Below are 15,534 nucleotides of genomic sequence, written 5' to 3' on the forward strand. Positions count from 1 at the left end.
TATCCTTTGTACAGGACGTGGCTGCAGTCACTGCACAGGATCAGGCTAGGGTCAGATTCCCTGGGTTCAAAAGCAAGAGAAGATGGTGAAAGGGAAGCGCCAGGGATTGGAAGGAGGCACTGGGTGTAGATGTGATCAAGATACATTGCAAACATGTGAAATTGTCAAAGACTATAGAAAAGATATTTTTCAAAAAGTCAACATTTCTCAAGGCTTATGAAACCTGACACTGAGCGGCTCCAATGCTCATGCTACGGCACAGATGAAGGTGAAGGCAAAGACTTTGTAAGCTGAGAGCTGGACACAGTGGTCTGGAAGAAGAGAAGGGGAAGTCTGTATCAGCTCTAATGATGGAAGAACCTTTTGTATCAGAGGTCTAAACTGAAACCAGATACATCTAAACATGTCTCAGTCAACTTTATGTTATAACAGACTACCTGAAACAGGATGTTTGAGAAAGGACAGGAGCTGTTCCTTATAGATGGAGGCTGTAGCCTGGAAGGCAAGCCTGGGAGGCTGCATCTGGTGACAGCCCTCTAGGCAGCCCATTCCATGGGAAAGTGGCAGAAGGCAGAGGGTCAAGAGAGGGAGAGCAAGAAAGGCAAAGGGGCCCTGTTGTGGAATATCATTTTAAGGTGTATTACATTTGTTTATGCTCTGAAACATTTGCTTAATGATGCAAAGATGTGTTGCATTCTTTTATATTGCATTTGTTTAACTCTGTGAAGCTGTGTTACTGTGCCTGTCTAAAACACCTGATGGTCTAATGAAGAACTGAATGGCCAATAACGAGGCAGGAGAAAGGATACATGGGGCTGGCAGGCAGAGAGAATAAATAGAAGGAGAAATTTGGGAGGAGAGAAGGAGTGAGAGAACAAGGAGAGTCACCCAGCCACACAGCCAGCCTCAGAGTAAGAGTGAAAGTAAGATTACAGAAGGAAGGAAAGGAAAAGCCCAGAGGCAAGAGGTAGACAGGATAATTTAAAGTTAAGAAAAGCTGGCTAGAAACAAGCCAAGCTAAGGCCGGGCATTTATAATTAAAAATAAGCCTCCATGTGTGATTTATTTGGGACCTAGGGGCAGGCCCACCAAAAGAATGAAAAAAGCAAACAAACAAACAAGCAAAATAACCAACAATTGGATCCAAACCTACTTTGACAAACAAACAAGCAAACAAACAAACCCACCCTTGCTGTAACGAATCTCACTCCAGGTCATGACTTTCATTTGATGCACAGGGGCAGAACCCACCTCACCTAGTCAGTTCTTAAAGGTCAAATTTCTCAACTCACATTGGAGGATATATTTCTGACACAAGCTTTTGCTTTTGCAGGACACAGTCAAACCATGGTAACATCTGTGCAGTTCTGGGGAGTGGTTGTGCTCATGGTATCTTTGGTTCCTACGCTGATTCTGTTTCCCTTGTAGAGTACAGTGGGCCCCCTTTCCTCCCCCAACTTCCCTCCCCTTCTCTTTCCTTTCTTTCCTTCCTTCCTTCCTCTTTCTCTCTTTCTCTTTCTTCCTCTTTCTTTCTCCTTCCTTCCTTCCTTCCTTCCTTTCTTTCTTTCTTTCTTTCTTTCTTTCTTTCTTTCTTTCTTTCTTTCTTTCTTTCTTTCTTTCTTTCTTTCTTTCTAGACAGGGTCTCCTGTAGTTCTGGCTGACTTTGAATTCACTTTGTCTCTGAGGATGACTCTTAACTTCTGATCACCTTCCCTTACAGCCCAGGGGCTAAGATTATAGGTTCCCATGTCTACTCCTTTTGAAACCCAACTCCACCTCTCCTGGTCTCCTGCCTTCTGCTTCCAAATTCTTACTTCTCTTGGCAACTCTCCTATGTCTTTACTCCAGTTCCATTTACAGAAGAACATCTAGGTGGAATTCAACTCTGTGATGATATTGATTGGAAGCTATTTACATAATGAAAGCGTCCTCCTCCAATAGGAAAAAGCTATACATTTGAAAGGGAAACATTTCTTCTGCACAGTCTAGAAAGTCTGGCTGCTGGTGTTAGAATATGCTTGCTAAGTGGTACTCAGCCTTTTCCCTCCCTAGAAAGCTGTTATTAACTTGATGGTACACCTTACAACTGAATGCCTCCTCAGTATCTAGCCATTTCCAAGTTCTTCCAAGCCTGCTCTTGCTGGTGACTCTTAGTGAGGCCCCATGTAACTTGAACAACATAAGCATGCCCTTTTACTTACTTTCTTCCCAATAGAGTCCTATGCATGGTGCTAGAGAGTCTGTATTGTCATTATCTTAATTTTCACCAGCAATTCACTCCTAATTCATGCTGCTCTGACTCTTCTCCCTTTCTGCTCCCAATGGTCACTACAAGCCTGCCCCCCCCCCCCCCCCCCCCCCCGCACCCCATGGGTACTGACAGCCAGTACTAGGAAACTTTCAGCATCTTGCATCTACTCCACATTCTTCCTGCCTGAAACCTCTTCACTCTAATTGATTTTTTCTATCCACTTCCTTTCAAACTTTCCTTCGTGGCACCCTACCTCATTCTAACAGTGACTTCCAATACTTGGCTGAGCGGGGGAGGGGAGGTTCTTTGTGTTCCTTTGGATCACCTCCCAGATTCCTCTGCTTCCTCCTGCTGGGCCCGGAGGTCCTACCACTGCTGTTTCCACCAAACTGGGAGACAGACATTGGTAGAGAAGATAGTTTTATTCAAGTCCAGCCTCGGGAAAAGGGAGGAAAAACTATGTGCTTCACAGTTAAGCGTTTCCCATTTTTGAAATGAGGATTAGGTTTAGGGCTTTTTATGGGGCCAGGGATGGAAAATTCCTGTGGTTGGGCAAAGTTCTCCACAGAGAAGTTCCTTGTCTTCCTGTGGAGATGTCCTTTGCTCTCTGGAGAGATATTCTCTGAAAGATTTGATGGATGTAGGCTGGCTTTGCCTTTGCCTTGGGATCCTCCTTCAGGTTAAAGCCTCCTGTGTTCCCGTGCAAGAGAAAACTGATGGTAGGGAAAGGGAGGGGCACGGTACTGAGTGTCTGTCCCTGGACTCAGAGCACCCTTGAAAGGATTAGGCTGAAACAAAAGGGTGGGTGAGGAGACTGGGTGTGGCACTGCTCTGCTTCAGCTTGTATCAGAGTTTAGCAAAGGAAAGGCCCGTGCTTCCTAGTGAGGCCCCTTCCTTTTAAATTGATTTTTATTTTTACTCTCTAACTTTTTTCTTACAGTTCCCAGCTATCGTGCTCATTTGCACCTGCACTGCCCTTTGGGATGACCATTAGCTACACAGATTATTTGAATGTAAGTTATCCAAAATTAAATAAAGTTCAGTTCCTTAGTCACACTAGGCACATTTCAAGTATTTAGCAGCCACATGGGCTAATGAATACCATACAGAACAACTGAGTGGTACAGGTGTCGTCCAGTGTCATCTGTGCAGTATACACTGTGGGACCACACTACTCTGGATGCCACTGATTCCCAAGCTGTAGGTGCAGCTCACATTCCCTAGAAAGGAAAGGTGGAATCTAGGGTTATTCGGGTGTTCTGGACAATGCAGTCATTGAACTGCGTTTTTAAGTGCTCTTGTTTGTAGTGGTGGCTTTTTACACACCCAAGACCATATTCTACACATTCAAGAACTCTATAAACAAGATTTTGGTAACATCCAGAAAACTTTTGCTGGCAGGTGACCCGCTGCAGTGACTTGGAATCACTGCAAGCCATTCGTGGCACAGTAGCAATGACTTGCATGTTTGAGAGGAAGGCTGCGTGGGAGAATTTCCTAACGCAGTGGTCACCCGTTCCTTGTGTGCTGGTGCCTCCTGCCTTGACACAGCCAGACATTTCACCAGGCGTCCCGAAACGCCTCTGTCGCTGTCCCCGTGTCTCTTTCCAGCATTGCTTCTGTTGCTTGTGAAGAACAGGGACAGCTTCCCTTTCTTCCTTTTCCTCATGCATTATGTTCATCCATTCTCCAGCTCCACAGATTTGAACTGACTTTGTGCTCTTATTCACAGACCTCTGGCTCCTGAGGAAAATGAGTTCTTATCTTAGCATGAGCCCATCCTTTTTCTCAGCAAATCCTCCATCTTCAGTCTCTGGCAGCTGGCATCATTTCCTCATTTAAAGCTTTCTTCAGGACTCCTCAGGGCCTGCCCACATTTCCTGTCCAGCATGCTAGTGACCTCAGAGCATTCCTTCCTTTCCCACGCAATGCCACTTCCATCTCACTACATTTTTATTTGTTGCCTTGTGTCACTGTAAGAAAACGACCCACAGAAACCACTTAAGGGAAAGAAGGCTTATTTTGGCTCGTGGTTTCCAAGGGCTTCACTCCATCATGGTAAGGAAGGCATGGACCCAGCTCAGATTCTGGCAGGAGGAATCAGTGGCAAGGCTGTTCACATCACAGCGTACCAGGAGGCTGTCATTATGACACAGCCAGTGGGCCGTGGTAATCTTGAAGGTTCTGCTGACTGTGACCCACTTCCTCAGGCTAGACCCACTTCCCATGGTTCCACAGCCTCGCTCAACAACCTCAACTACAGAGATCATTTCAAAAGCAAACTATAACTCATATCTTTCCAGTCATCTTTTCATGTTTTGCCAGCACTTAGCGTAAGACTTTGCACACTAGTGTGTGCCGAGTTCACTAAAGTTACTGAAGTTACAAAACATGGTCTCGTATGCAGAATCACTTCAAGTGTAACTTCATCCTGAATCATATATACAGTATTCTGGCATCCACCTTTATACACACTCAAATACACACACAACACACATGTATGATTATTTACACAAACACAAACGTTTATATCTGCACATAGTGTTTTGAAACAGAAGCTTGTGTTTTTTATGGGAAAAACTGATATAGCAGCATGTAAATAGATTGTAGCATTTGTCAGATGCAGATATAGGTCCCAAATATTTTATATTTGAGTTATAATCCATGTTTTCAACTGAATTGTGACATTTTTACTTCATGATAAATGTTTGGTTTTGTTGTAAGTGGTAGAAACCATTAGTTATTTGGGCTTTTGTATTTTCAGCAGATTTGTTTTCAAAGAATTTGCCTCTTAGTATCAGTTAGTGGATCTTCTAGGTGATGAAATGAACAGAAAAAGTGTGTTTCTCACAGGACAGTGTAACGCCACACAATATTTGCTTTGTGATCCTGAAACATTGCTGTGATCTATCTTTATAGACATCAAAGTCCTTTTGCTACATTGATTAAAATATTCCACATGTATTTATGTGTGTATGTGCATGTTTGTGTGTGCATGTGTGTATATTTGTGTGTGTGTATGTCTATATATGTCTATATGTGTACCTGTATGGGTATATGTACATACATGTGTATGTGTGCATAAATACACGTGTGTTTTTGTTGTTTTTTGTCAAACTGTAACTTTTTCTTAGACAACTGGCAACAGTTAGAAGGAGTTCAAAAAGATGTGAGATGTACTGGTCAGTGGTCCTTGTCCCCAGGAACATAGTGCTCTGATCTCTGGAAAACTGTACAAGAAATGGAAACAGGCAGAAAGCAGGAGTCACAGTCAGAGTCATCTACATTGTTGACACAGCTTAAAATGCTAGCAGTTCCAGAGGACTGCGGGGGTGGGGGGTGGGGAGGTGGGGGGGTAGGGGTGGGGATTAGTGGGGGAGGGGGGAGGGGGGTGTAGGCGAGGAGTTGTCTCAGTATCAGGTCTGCAAAGAGTCTAAACATCTGCAGCTTTCTGCAAGGCTACGTGAGAGTAGGTGATTCACACACTGACAATACCAGACTTTGACCCTGAGTCTACGGTCAAACGATATAACTATGTCCTTCCCTCCTCCACTCAATCTGTAGAGTGGAGATGTGCCATTATAATTAGATTTCATCCAACTGATGGAGCCTTGTGGGTAATGGGTTGCCCCTCGCACAACATGATGGTACCCACTTCCACAGGTTGATGGGAATTCCAACCTCCTCCATCACACTCTACTCATGTTGGAGCCTGAAGGAAAACAAAGGTATTATGAGAAGGAGAATTTTAAATTCACAAAGTATCTTCTAATTTTACCTCAGTATTACTTTTGATAAGATAATGTTTGGGGCTGGTAAGATGGTTCATCCAGTAAAGCTGCTTGCCAAGTAGGCCTGACTACCTAAGCCTGATCTCTGGAACCTACACGGGGAGGGAGAAAACTGACACCACCAAGTTGTCTTTTGGTGTCCACATATGCTCCATGGCATGTATACAGCTTCGTGCTCATGTGTTGGAGCCAGACTTGTGGCTCACACCTGTGATCACTGCACATGGAAGGCTGAGGTAGGGGGACTGCAGCAAGTTCAAGGCCAGTCTAGATTATACAGTTAATATCTGGCCAGCTTGGGCCAAAGAGTGAGACCCTGTCTCAAACAAATAAGCCAACAACAACCAAAATTCAAAATCGAAACTCAAAATAACCCTGCCCAACCCCAAAGAGCACATAGTAGATTGTATGGGTCTATTCCTGGTTCTGGAATTTAATTTATTAGCTCTATGGCTTTGAGGGCTCAGGCACTTAAATACCACATACTTGAACTCCATGTAGAGAGCAGGGGGGCTGACAGTGCCCTCTGTGCCAGCCTGCTGAAAAGAATGAGATATTTGATATAAAAGGCTTCATTCGACACAGGTACTGGAACACAGTATGACTTGTGAAATGTCACAGGTTGCTTAGAGAGAAGCTTTTAAACGATGACAGCGCCTACTTATACCCCCAGGTGATTGTCATGGCAAGGAGTCAAGGGTTGCTGGTATAGACTTGAGCTGTCTTTGTCTGGCTTGATACAGTTCTAGAGGAGCTCAAACAATTCGAGTGTGAGTCCAAGTACGAGTGGCCTCCAAGCCACACCTGAGTCCCAGCATCGCCATCGGTGCCCCTGTAAGGAGACCAGACTTGGCCTATTGTGTGTTAGCGGTTAAACAAAAGGAGAATTTCCTTGAACCTAGGTGTGGCTTCTTTCTGTCCATCCCAGCACCACTCACATATAGCTGAATGGAACCCTACTTTTCCAGAAAGAAACCCTTGGCCAAAGAAGAAACTTCATTTGAAGAAAGCAGAAAGGCTGCTAGAGCCAGGAGTTGACTTGAATAGTAGTGTCTGTGAGCTTGCCGGCCTGGAGGCTTAAGAGCTGGCCTTGCCAATGGCCACAGTGCCCATGTGGCCATGGATATTTTAAAGGCATTTCCTAATCCCGTGAGGACTTTTCATCCATCTGTGTGATTTTTTGATTTAAGTGACCAGCTGCTTGAAAATAGACTAAGCATATGACATGGGTACTCAGGACATCTTGAGAGGCAGGAGGGATTTTATTTATTTAATACTGTATTTCCTGCATGGTTTCTCTCTGTCTGAGCTTTCGTTAAAACAGCTAAGGTTAATAGGAAAGACTCCTGCTCCACTCAGCCCGATCAGCAGCACCTTTTCCTCCCTCAGTTGGTTTCTGCAGGCTGCTTTGGTGGCTTTCTTCTCCCCCTGAAATCCGGGAGGGTTTTCACCAGAGCTGCTGAGAATAACAAGACGTTTCACAGCAGAGGTGTTGTGCTTTGCAGTGCAGGTGAGTGAGTACTTCAGGAACCTGGCTCTGCCCTGGGTTTCTAGTATCTCCTGAAATGCAATCAATACAGCCAGCCTGGTTAGGAGATGAGCAATTTCAGAGACTCAGGAACACTTCAGGCCGGAGCAGGTTATTTAGCACAGGTGTTTTAATGATTGTAATATGTTGGAGAAACCTCACACTGTTGGGTGGCCCTCAGACTCTCAGTGGTTGCCTCCTGCTTGGGCCATGTTCTGCCCTTGAAGACAAGGAGAGTCACAAGCCTGCAGGAATCCCAAGCCATGCCTGGAAAGGGATTGGACAGTGTTTTGAGTTCTGGCAGCCGCTACACCTTTGTCTGGGCTGAAGCTTGCGCTTTCTGGAGGCATTTCTTTGTATCTGCATTTACAATTAGCTCTTTGAAAGGGAGGGCTGGAAGGGGAGACTCTACTCGATGTGGGAATCAGAGAGACTCCAGCACGCCACTCACTGCGTTTTTCCCCAAGAAATCTCAGGAACACACAAAGCACAGGTGGTGTCGTGACGGAGGGAGGGTGAGTGTAAGCGGGGTGATAATTGATGGGGGCCGGGAGTCCAGACCGCAGCTGTCCCCAGGTGCACCCAACTGCATCTGTTCTGTGAGGCACTGCACAGCAGCAGGTTTTGGATTATTTAAGCAGGGGAAAACAAACCGGAAAGTTAACAAAGCTCGGAGAGGAGGAAGGTGAGAGGTGTGATTGCCATGTAGGCAGAAGGAAGCTTCGGGGAAGGAATAAATTGGTCCAGGAGCTTTGGCACACAACACCTGAGATACCTGTGTGGAATGGCATGTGAACTCCGTGACTCTGATAGGGGTGAGCAGGCGGAGGCGGGGACCTCACTGGCTCCACACTGTCCCATGTATGAGCAGGTGCTGGATTTCATCACACAGCCAGTTTGAGAAAGAGCCTGGAAAGGAGTGGCAAGACTAAGAGGAAGTCCTCGTCTGTCTTTATCTTAGTTTTTCTTTTCTTTCTTTTCATTTTTATTAGGACTACAGGAAGGAAGTAGCTGTATCTGTAGCTACCAGGAATGTTCTTCCAAGCCAGCCCCCCTCCATGTCTCCTTGATTCAATGATAATAGTAAAAGAAATAAATTCATTTACTGGATATGATACTTAATGCAGGCCTAAAGCTGGAGTCCCACTGTCTGTCCTGAGTCAGTGAAGAGGAAGGCCAAATTGACAACATTGGGATGATGGGAAATCCGGGCCATTTGTCATCCACAATTCAGATCCTATGATGTATTTTGAGATTCCTCCTGACATAGTTTATGTGGGAAGTCTTGAAAGGTCGTCACAGTGTAACACTGAAACTCACAGGGAAGGAAACTCATCACCAAAAGACTTCTTCTTCTTTTTGATGTAACTTTCAAAGATGGTGCTAAGAGTTTACTTATTTAATTTATGGACATATAAAGACAAGGTCAGAGGATAATGGGGGATCGTCTTACTGTCTCACAGTGCTCTCTACACCGGGTCACATTGGTGGGTAATTCTTCTGTGGAGGAAGTGACCAGCAGCATGGAAACTGAGCTGCAGGAGAGGTGTAACAGATCTACGTGTGATAGTGTCCAATAGGCCTGTGTGTGTGTGTGTGTGTGTGTGTGTGTGTGTGTGTGTGTGTTTGTGTGTGTGTGTGTGTGTGTGTGTGTGTTTGTGTGTGTGTGCGCCTATTTGTAACTGCAGGATGTAGGAGACTCAGGCTGCAAGATGGTTCATTTTGCTCAGATCTGGGAAAAGGCTCCCGGAACAGGATACTGAAGGACAGAAAGGCACTGACTACAATGGCGTATCCCCATAGAGGATTCTAGTATTCATCTCCAGAACACTGGGGCTTGAATTTATTATTCATTTATTTATTGTGGAAAATCAACTGCTATTTCTGATCAGTCCAGTAACTGTGGTAAAATTGTAGCTATTTCACATAGCTGTATGGTGGAAAATTTTAAGGCTTCTATTTCAAAAAAATGAGACTGAAGCAAGAAACTCAGTCTTTGGAACACTTGACATAAAGAGAGACCCTCTACATAATAAAGCAGTGCTTCTCATGCCTGCACCCCAGGTCATTTGAAGACTTAGTGCTGAAGCTTAGCAGGCGCTCCTGACTGGCCCGTCGGTGGACTCCCCGATGCTGTCAGGGAACGTTTCTGGCTACAGGTCACGTGATACACTATTGTGTGACCCTGTATACTCATGAAACAGGAACATAGGGAGTTGACAGGATTATTAAATCCACAGGCAGAGATGAACTAATGATTCAGGCTTTGTCCCTCTGTCCTTCGTCCCCTCTTCTGTGTCCTCACATACCATGGGGGCGGAGAGTCCATGTAATTCTTTTATTAAGGATGGAGACTTCCCAAACCCCTTAATTTTCTTCCCTACAAGTCTCATTGGCCAGAGTGGTGTGACATGCTGTTTCTTTAGCCAATCACTTTCAAAAGCCACAGGAGTTACCAAGAATAGCTCAGCCTATCTCAAGATCCTACAATAGATTTTGTTATAACTGCTTCTATCCTGGAGATAATTCTATATTCAAAACCCTGGTCTTAATGGAATAATTCTTTAATTTAAAAAAAGTATAGTAATTGCCTCTCCAAATCTGTAGATTCTTCATGCAGAATGTCAGCCAAATGTAAATTAAAAAATACTAAAAATTCTTATGTCTCTACTGAACACATACAGACTTCACTATTCTTTCATGATTGTCTAAATCATTCAGTATCACAATGATCTAAACACTGTTTACCCTGAATTAGGTAGCATGAGTTAGCCACATGAAGTATACAGAAAGATGTGTTCAAGATGCACACAATGACAGTACCATTTCTTATTAGGAAAGCTAGCGTCTGCTTATTTCAGGATCTGAGGGGCTGGAGTGTCCTGTGACAGATCCCCCAGGGGCTTGGAAGAACTCCTGCATTTTATAATATAGAACATATGCTTTAAAAAGAGGAAAAACATCACCCAGCATTGGGCACACACTTCAGTGTCATTCTGTTAGACCCCAAAGTTTTGTAAGCATAGCAACTTGTACATATTGTGTGGATACAAACTAGAATGTAGAATAATGTCTGTGGCACAGAGAACTCCCCCAGTCAGCACTGGAGAGCAGATCCTCATTCCTTACTTATCCTAGGGCTTGGTGTCTCCTTCATAGCCTGATGTTCCGGAGCCCTCCTACATAAACTTTCTTCCAGCCTTGGGTGAGTATGCAGGATGCACCGCCACATGCCTCAGCCTGTCCTTAGCCTTGTTTCGTCCCTGTCATCACTCCTGACGTTCTGTCTTCTCCACTCCCTTCTGTAGGACATGGTCCCATGTGGGGTCACATCACTGAAGGGGGGCACAAAAATCTTGGCAACAGTGAAAGTTTTCTGACTGCCTAAAGACCAAAAGTTAATTCAAAATCAAGTATCTAATGAGTCCAAAGTGTTTCTGACGTCACAAGACTTCCCTGCAACCTTGAATCTGAACATATATCATGCTGTGCTGGACTGGCTGCTGTGATATGTAATGCCACATGCTACCTGAAGCCCTTCAGTTTGACAGTGAGACTGTGTGCTCTGACTGCCGAGCTTTTACTGTATACACCAAGTTTCCTGTTTCTTATAGAAGCTTAATGTCATAAAACAAAACCTTATAATATTTTCCTTAGTAGGTAGGTATCAAATTAGCGTATCTTTGTATTGCATTGTATTAGACTATTTGATTTTAAAAATTGCTATTTGAGTGGCTGACTTGAGTTTCATTAAAAATCATTTAATGAATTTTGGCTTGAGTAGAACTATATTTCCAACAGTTTCTCAAATGACTGTGACTACCACCTTGTACTATGCAAAGTACCGTTCTCAGCACTGATGATTATAAAATCAAAGAACTGATGATCTCTGAAAACATTGAAAGTATTCCAAATCCTACACTATCAAATCTTCAGCTAATATTTCATCCTTTATTGTAAAAATAACACACCTATCTAATAAGGATGCCACTTTCTCTCATTTTAATAAATAGCAAAATTTTATGATTGTCTAAGAATTACTTTAAAACAAAATTCTTCATGATTTCTTATCAGTAAATGTTTGATTGGTATACCTGTTTTATATACCTACACAGTTGGAGTCAATTAAACATTTCTTAGGCAAGAAGTAGGAATAGTTTAAGTGGTCTTGTTCCACCTAACACCAACTATTACCTCCTTTCCACCCCCAAGTAGCTTGAGTGCCAGTGACATTTAAAAAACACAATAAACTGTTTCCTCCTCAGTGACAGGTTACCTGGGAAGCGAACTGGAGAGGTGTCCCACTTTGGCTGGAGACTGGCGTCCATTCTGGAGCACCTAGTACCTGTTCTGAAGGGGCTGACTGCTCTGCTGCTGCCTTGGATATCTGAGGTCTCCCTCTGACAAGTGGTCGTCATTGTCTTAGGCTTCAAGTTGCTCTGGATGGAGACACAAAGAGGGATCTAGTCCATTACAGCTTTTTATATTAATTAGCACTTATAGACAAGGTTTAGATATATATTATCTCCCCCAAAACTCACATGTTCAAGTGAGTCCCAAGTACAATGTTCAGGGTGGGATTTGGGGGGAGTGACTGGGTCAGGAAGGCTCTGACCCTCATGAGTTAATCTGCTGATGGTTTCATAACTGACTGGGCTATTGGGAGGTGGTTAAGACTACGGGAGGTGGTTAAGACTACGGGAGCTGGGACCAGTTGGATGAATCGGGTGACCAAGGGAATGCCTTGGAGAGTCTATCTTGTCTCCAGCCTCCCCTTTTCCTCCTTGGCTTCTCAGAAGCATAAAGAATTTGCCTCCTCTGCCACATTCACCCCCTGCCATGATATTTATCCTGCTTTGCCTCCTGCCCAAAGTAATGGGACCAGCTGACTATGAACTGAAACCTTTGAAATAGTGAGCCAAAAAGGAGGTTCCAGAATCATGTGTTGAAAATAATGGATCCCACATTGTGCAGCTGTCTTTTCTGTTCACTGTGCTTTGTTAGTGAGAAGCTTGGAGGCCATCTTGGGAGAATGCTTGTCTTTTGGGGATCCTCCTCTCAGCTTTCTCCTGAGGACACCTCTTTGGTTCTCTGGTTCTGAGGATGGGAAGCTCACACAGGGCAAAGCCTCTCAGACATGGTGGTTCGTGATACATTCGGCCAAACACAGTCCTTGGTCTGGGATAGCTCTGAGGTATGTCGTATCTGATCTCCCACAGTTCCCCTGGGAAAGCTGTGCCTCAGTAATCTGCAGCGCCTGCTTGACAATACCCTCTCTGTTGGCTTGATCACCTGCCTTGCCTGGTTCTCCATTCCTAGGTTTCCCAGGATCCTATCCCAGACAGACTTCATGTTCTCAACTCCTCATATGTGGGTTTGCCTCTGGGAAACCAGTCAACACACACAATCTCGCATATCAAGTCTTTCAGGATTAATTTAAAAATTTCTCACTGTTAAATGTACTTGGATTGACACTGGCATGATGTCTCTATGACAGACCAAACTCAAGGGAATTCAGAAGAATGTAATTTGTCTTTGTTAGTTTCTGCAAAGGGCACAAGGTATTTTGGAGCCGAGAAAGTGAAACAAGACAATGTGAACGTGAGTGTTCCCAGAATAATACCTGGAGTTTTTAGTGACATTTTCTCCCTTGTTTGTAAGAAGTATTCCTACAACATAAATGCACAGGAGGTTTTCTTTAAAAATTTTGACTCTCTCGTGTAGTGCTTCTGTTGTTGACAGTAACTCCAACTGCCTTTTGTTTGCTACTGAAGTTCATACAACAGACTATGAGCCAAAGTTAGTGATGAACTGTTTTGAAAGAATCTCCTAAAATACACTTGTTTGTAATGTGTCTTTCTTTTGTGTCTCAGGTGTGAAATAATTGGTATTTTGTGCCCAATTTGCCTTTTGTAGTGGGATGTTATCTACAGCAGCACTTCAGTGTCTTTGTTGGACACATTTTGGAGCAGAAGTTCCCTGTGTTGCAGTGAGCAAGACTCCTGGAGGCAAGACTTTGCACATCATGTCTGTTCTTTTTTCAGACATCGTGAAAAAACATCTAATGTTCCTTTTAGGGCAGAAAAATCCCATTATAAACGTAACAGTTAATAAAATCGATATTATCCTCAGCTGCCATTTCTCTTTCTTCAGAGACAGAACAGTGTGTTAAATAACTTTTGTATAAGTTACCCATACTTACATTTTCTTTTTGGTAAGTTTGACACCAGAAAAGCCTGTTGGGACACAATCAATTTGTCTTTATCGAGGTATATATATTTATATTAACAATACAGATATTTGGCTAGCTCGGTGGTGCATGCTTTTAATCTCTGTCATCAGGAGGCAGAGGTACAGTGACTCTCTGTAAGTTTGAGGCCAACTTGTTCTACAGAGTGAGTTCCAGATCAGCCAGGGCTACACAGTGGAACCCTGTCTCAAGTAAGCAAAAGCAACCAAACACTAACAACAGCACCCCCTCCAACATATATTTAACATTAGCTTTCAAGCAGAACATGTCTCATTTATCTATTTGTTCATGAGGGGTACAGATTTCTGGAAATGGGGTCCAAATTTACTGCTCCCTTAAAGGAGTGCATTGTGAGTTAGTCACTGTGTCTCAGAACCTGCTTTGACTTGAGAAAGGGCCAGTGCTGTCTCGGGTGCATCAGTGATCGTTCTGTAAGGAGTGCAATTTGTACTAAATCTAGATATTCCCCTCCATGTCTTCTCTGGCCCTCACCATGTCCTCTTGCTGTTACAGCTGATCCAGGCCTGAGGCTCAGCCTTTTCTCCTGGTCCCAAGATATACCATATTTGCTCAAACTTTAGTTCTTTGGTTGTGTGAGGCTGCATTTGTTAAAGATTCAAAGCGATGGACAGCACTGGTACCACAGAAGCACAGTCGCTCTGTTCCGTTCTGGACAATCTGGCATAAAGGAGCTTTATAGGTCCTCTCTGGCTATTTTTTCCCGAGGACACCTTCCAACGAAGTGATCTGCCTGCCTGCTCCTCTTCCTCCAACTCATCAGACAAACAAGTTCAAGTTCATTTTGTTTTGCTCTGTGGAGAAATTCGGAGCTTTCATACTCACATTCTCAGTGGCCCTCCCGTGGACTGCCGTCCTTAGGAGGATTTTTGGTACCGGCAATTAGGATAGCGGACTTTGCTTTCCCTTCCTACACAGTTTTAGAATCACTCTGCACATCTCAGCCGGTTTCAGAACAGACTCTGTATGTTTTGAAATGTGAATTTCATCCTTTTAATGATTTACTGTTGAACACCTTCCCATTATTCTACTTGTCCCAAGTTTCCTAACTTGTTTGCTGTAGCAGGTAACGGCAGTCACTGTAGAAAACTTGGAATTATCTCCTGAATAACAAAAAACTGAGTCTGTGATAACGGAAGAAAAGTTGTCTGATTCGCTGGTAGAAACGGATTGTAGCCAGGGAAGAGAACAGATAAACAAACCAAGGAGGTGGGCACACACTGCAGGACAAGCCCTACTTCCTCTGCAGGGCAGGGATTTGTGCCCCATCCCTGCCTGAACCCAGACCTTTTCCTGCTTAGAATTAAGACACGCTCTCACCTCTTCCATCCTTCAGACCAGACTAACAAATTTCCAGTATTGATCGTAGTCGAATAAACATGACCAGGGAGCTGTGGAACTTTCTGTAGAGCAGCACAAAATAAACACCCCAATCCAACACCCAAGAGGAGGTGGTCACAAGGAATGACGTCAGTCTGGCTAACCCCAGACTAAAGAGCAGAGCAGAAGCCTAAATGAGCAGTAACAATCCCAATACTACTGAGTGGACTTCTAACACAACCCGCCCCGCAGAAAGAAGCCAATGCTATTTCCAAGCATGGGACAGTTACTTCCGGCTCACAGTCTCATTCGACTAGACATTTCGTTAGTCACAGTGTGACAAATGCAAAGGAAAGTGACCCTCATAGAAGAGACC

The 15,534-nt window shown here is 44.0% G+C and overlaps 1 long non-coding RNA gene across 2 annotated transcripts; it reads left to right on the forward strand.

The window, feature by feature from the left end:
• Positions 1 to 2,381: 2,381 nt before the first annotated feature.
• On the forward strand, positions 2,382 to 13,701 carry LOC131926355 (uncharacterized). Of its 2 annotated transcripts, none has more exons than XR_009383477.1 (3): positions 2,382 to 3,264; positions 11,836 to 11,962; positions 13,113 to 13,701. It is a non-coding gene; the product is annotated as an uncharacterized LOC131926355 (long non-coding RNA). The 2 variants fall into 2 exon arrangements; XR_009383476.1 differs by lacking the exon at positions 2,382 to 3,264 and adding an exon at positions 9,229 to 11,230.
• Positions 13,702 to 15,534: the final 1,833 nt, after the last annotated feature.

Source organism: Peromyscus eremicus, chromosome 16_21, assembly GCF_949786415.1.
Source record: "Peromyscus eremicus chromosome 16_21, PerEre_H2_v1, whole genome shotgun sequence".
In the NCBI taxonomy this organism is placed as follows: Eukaryota; Metazoa; Chordata; class Mammalia; order Rodentia; family Cricetidae; genus Peromyscus; species Peromyscus eremicus.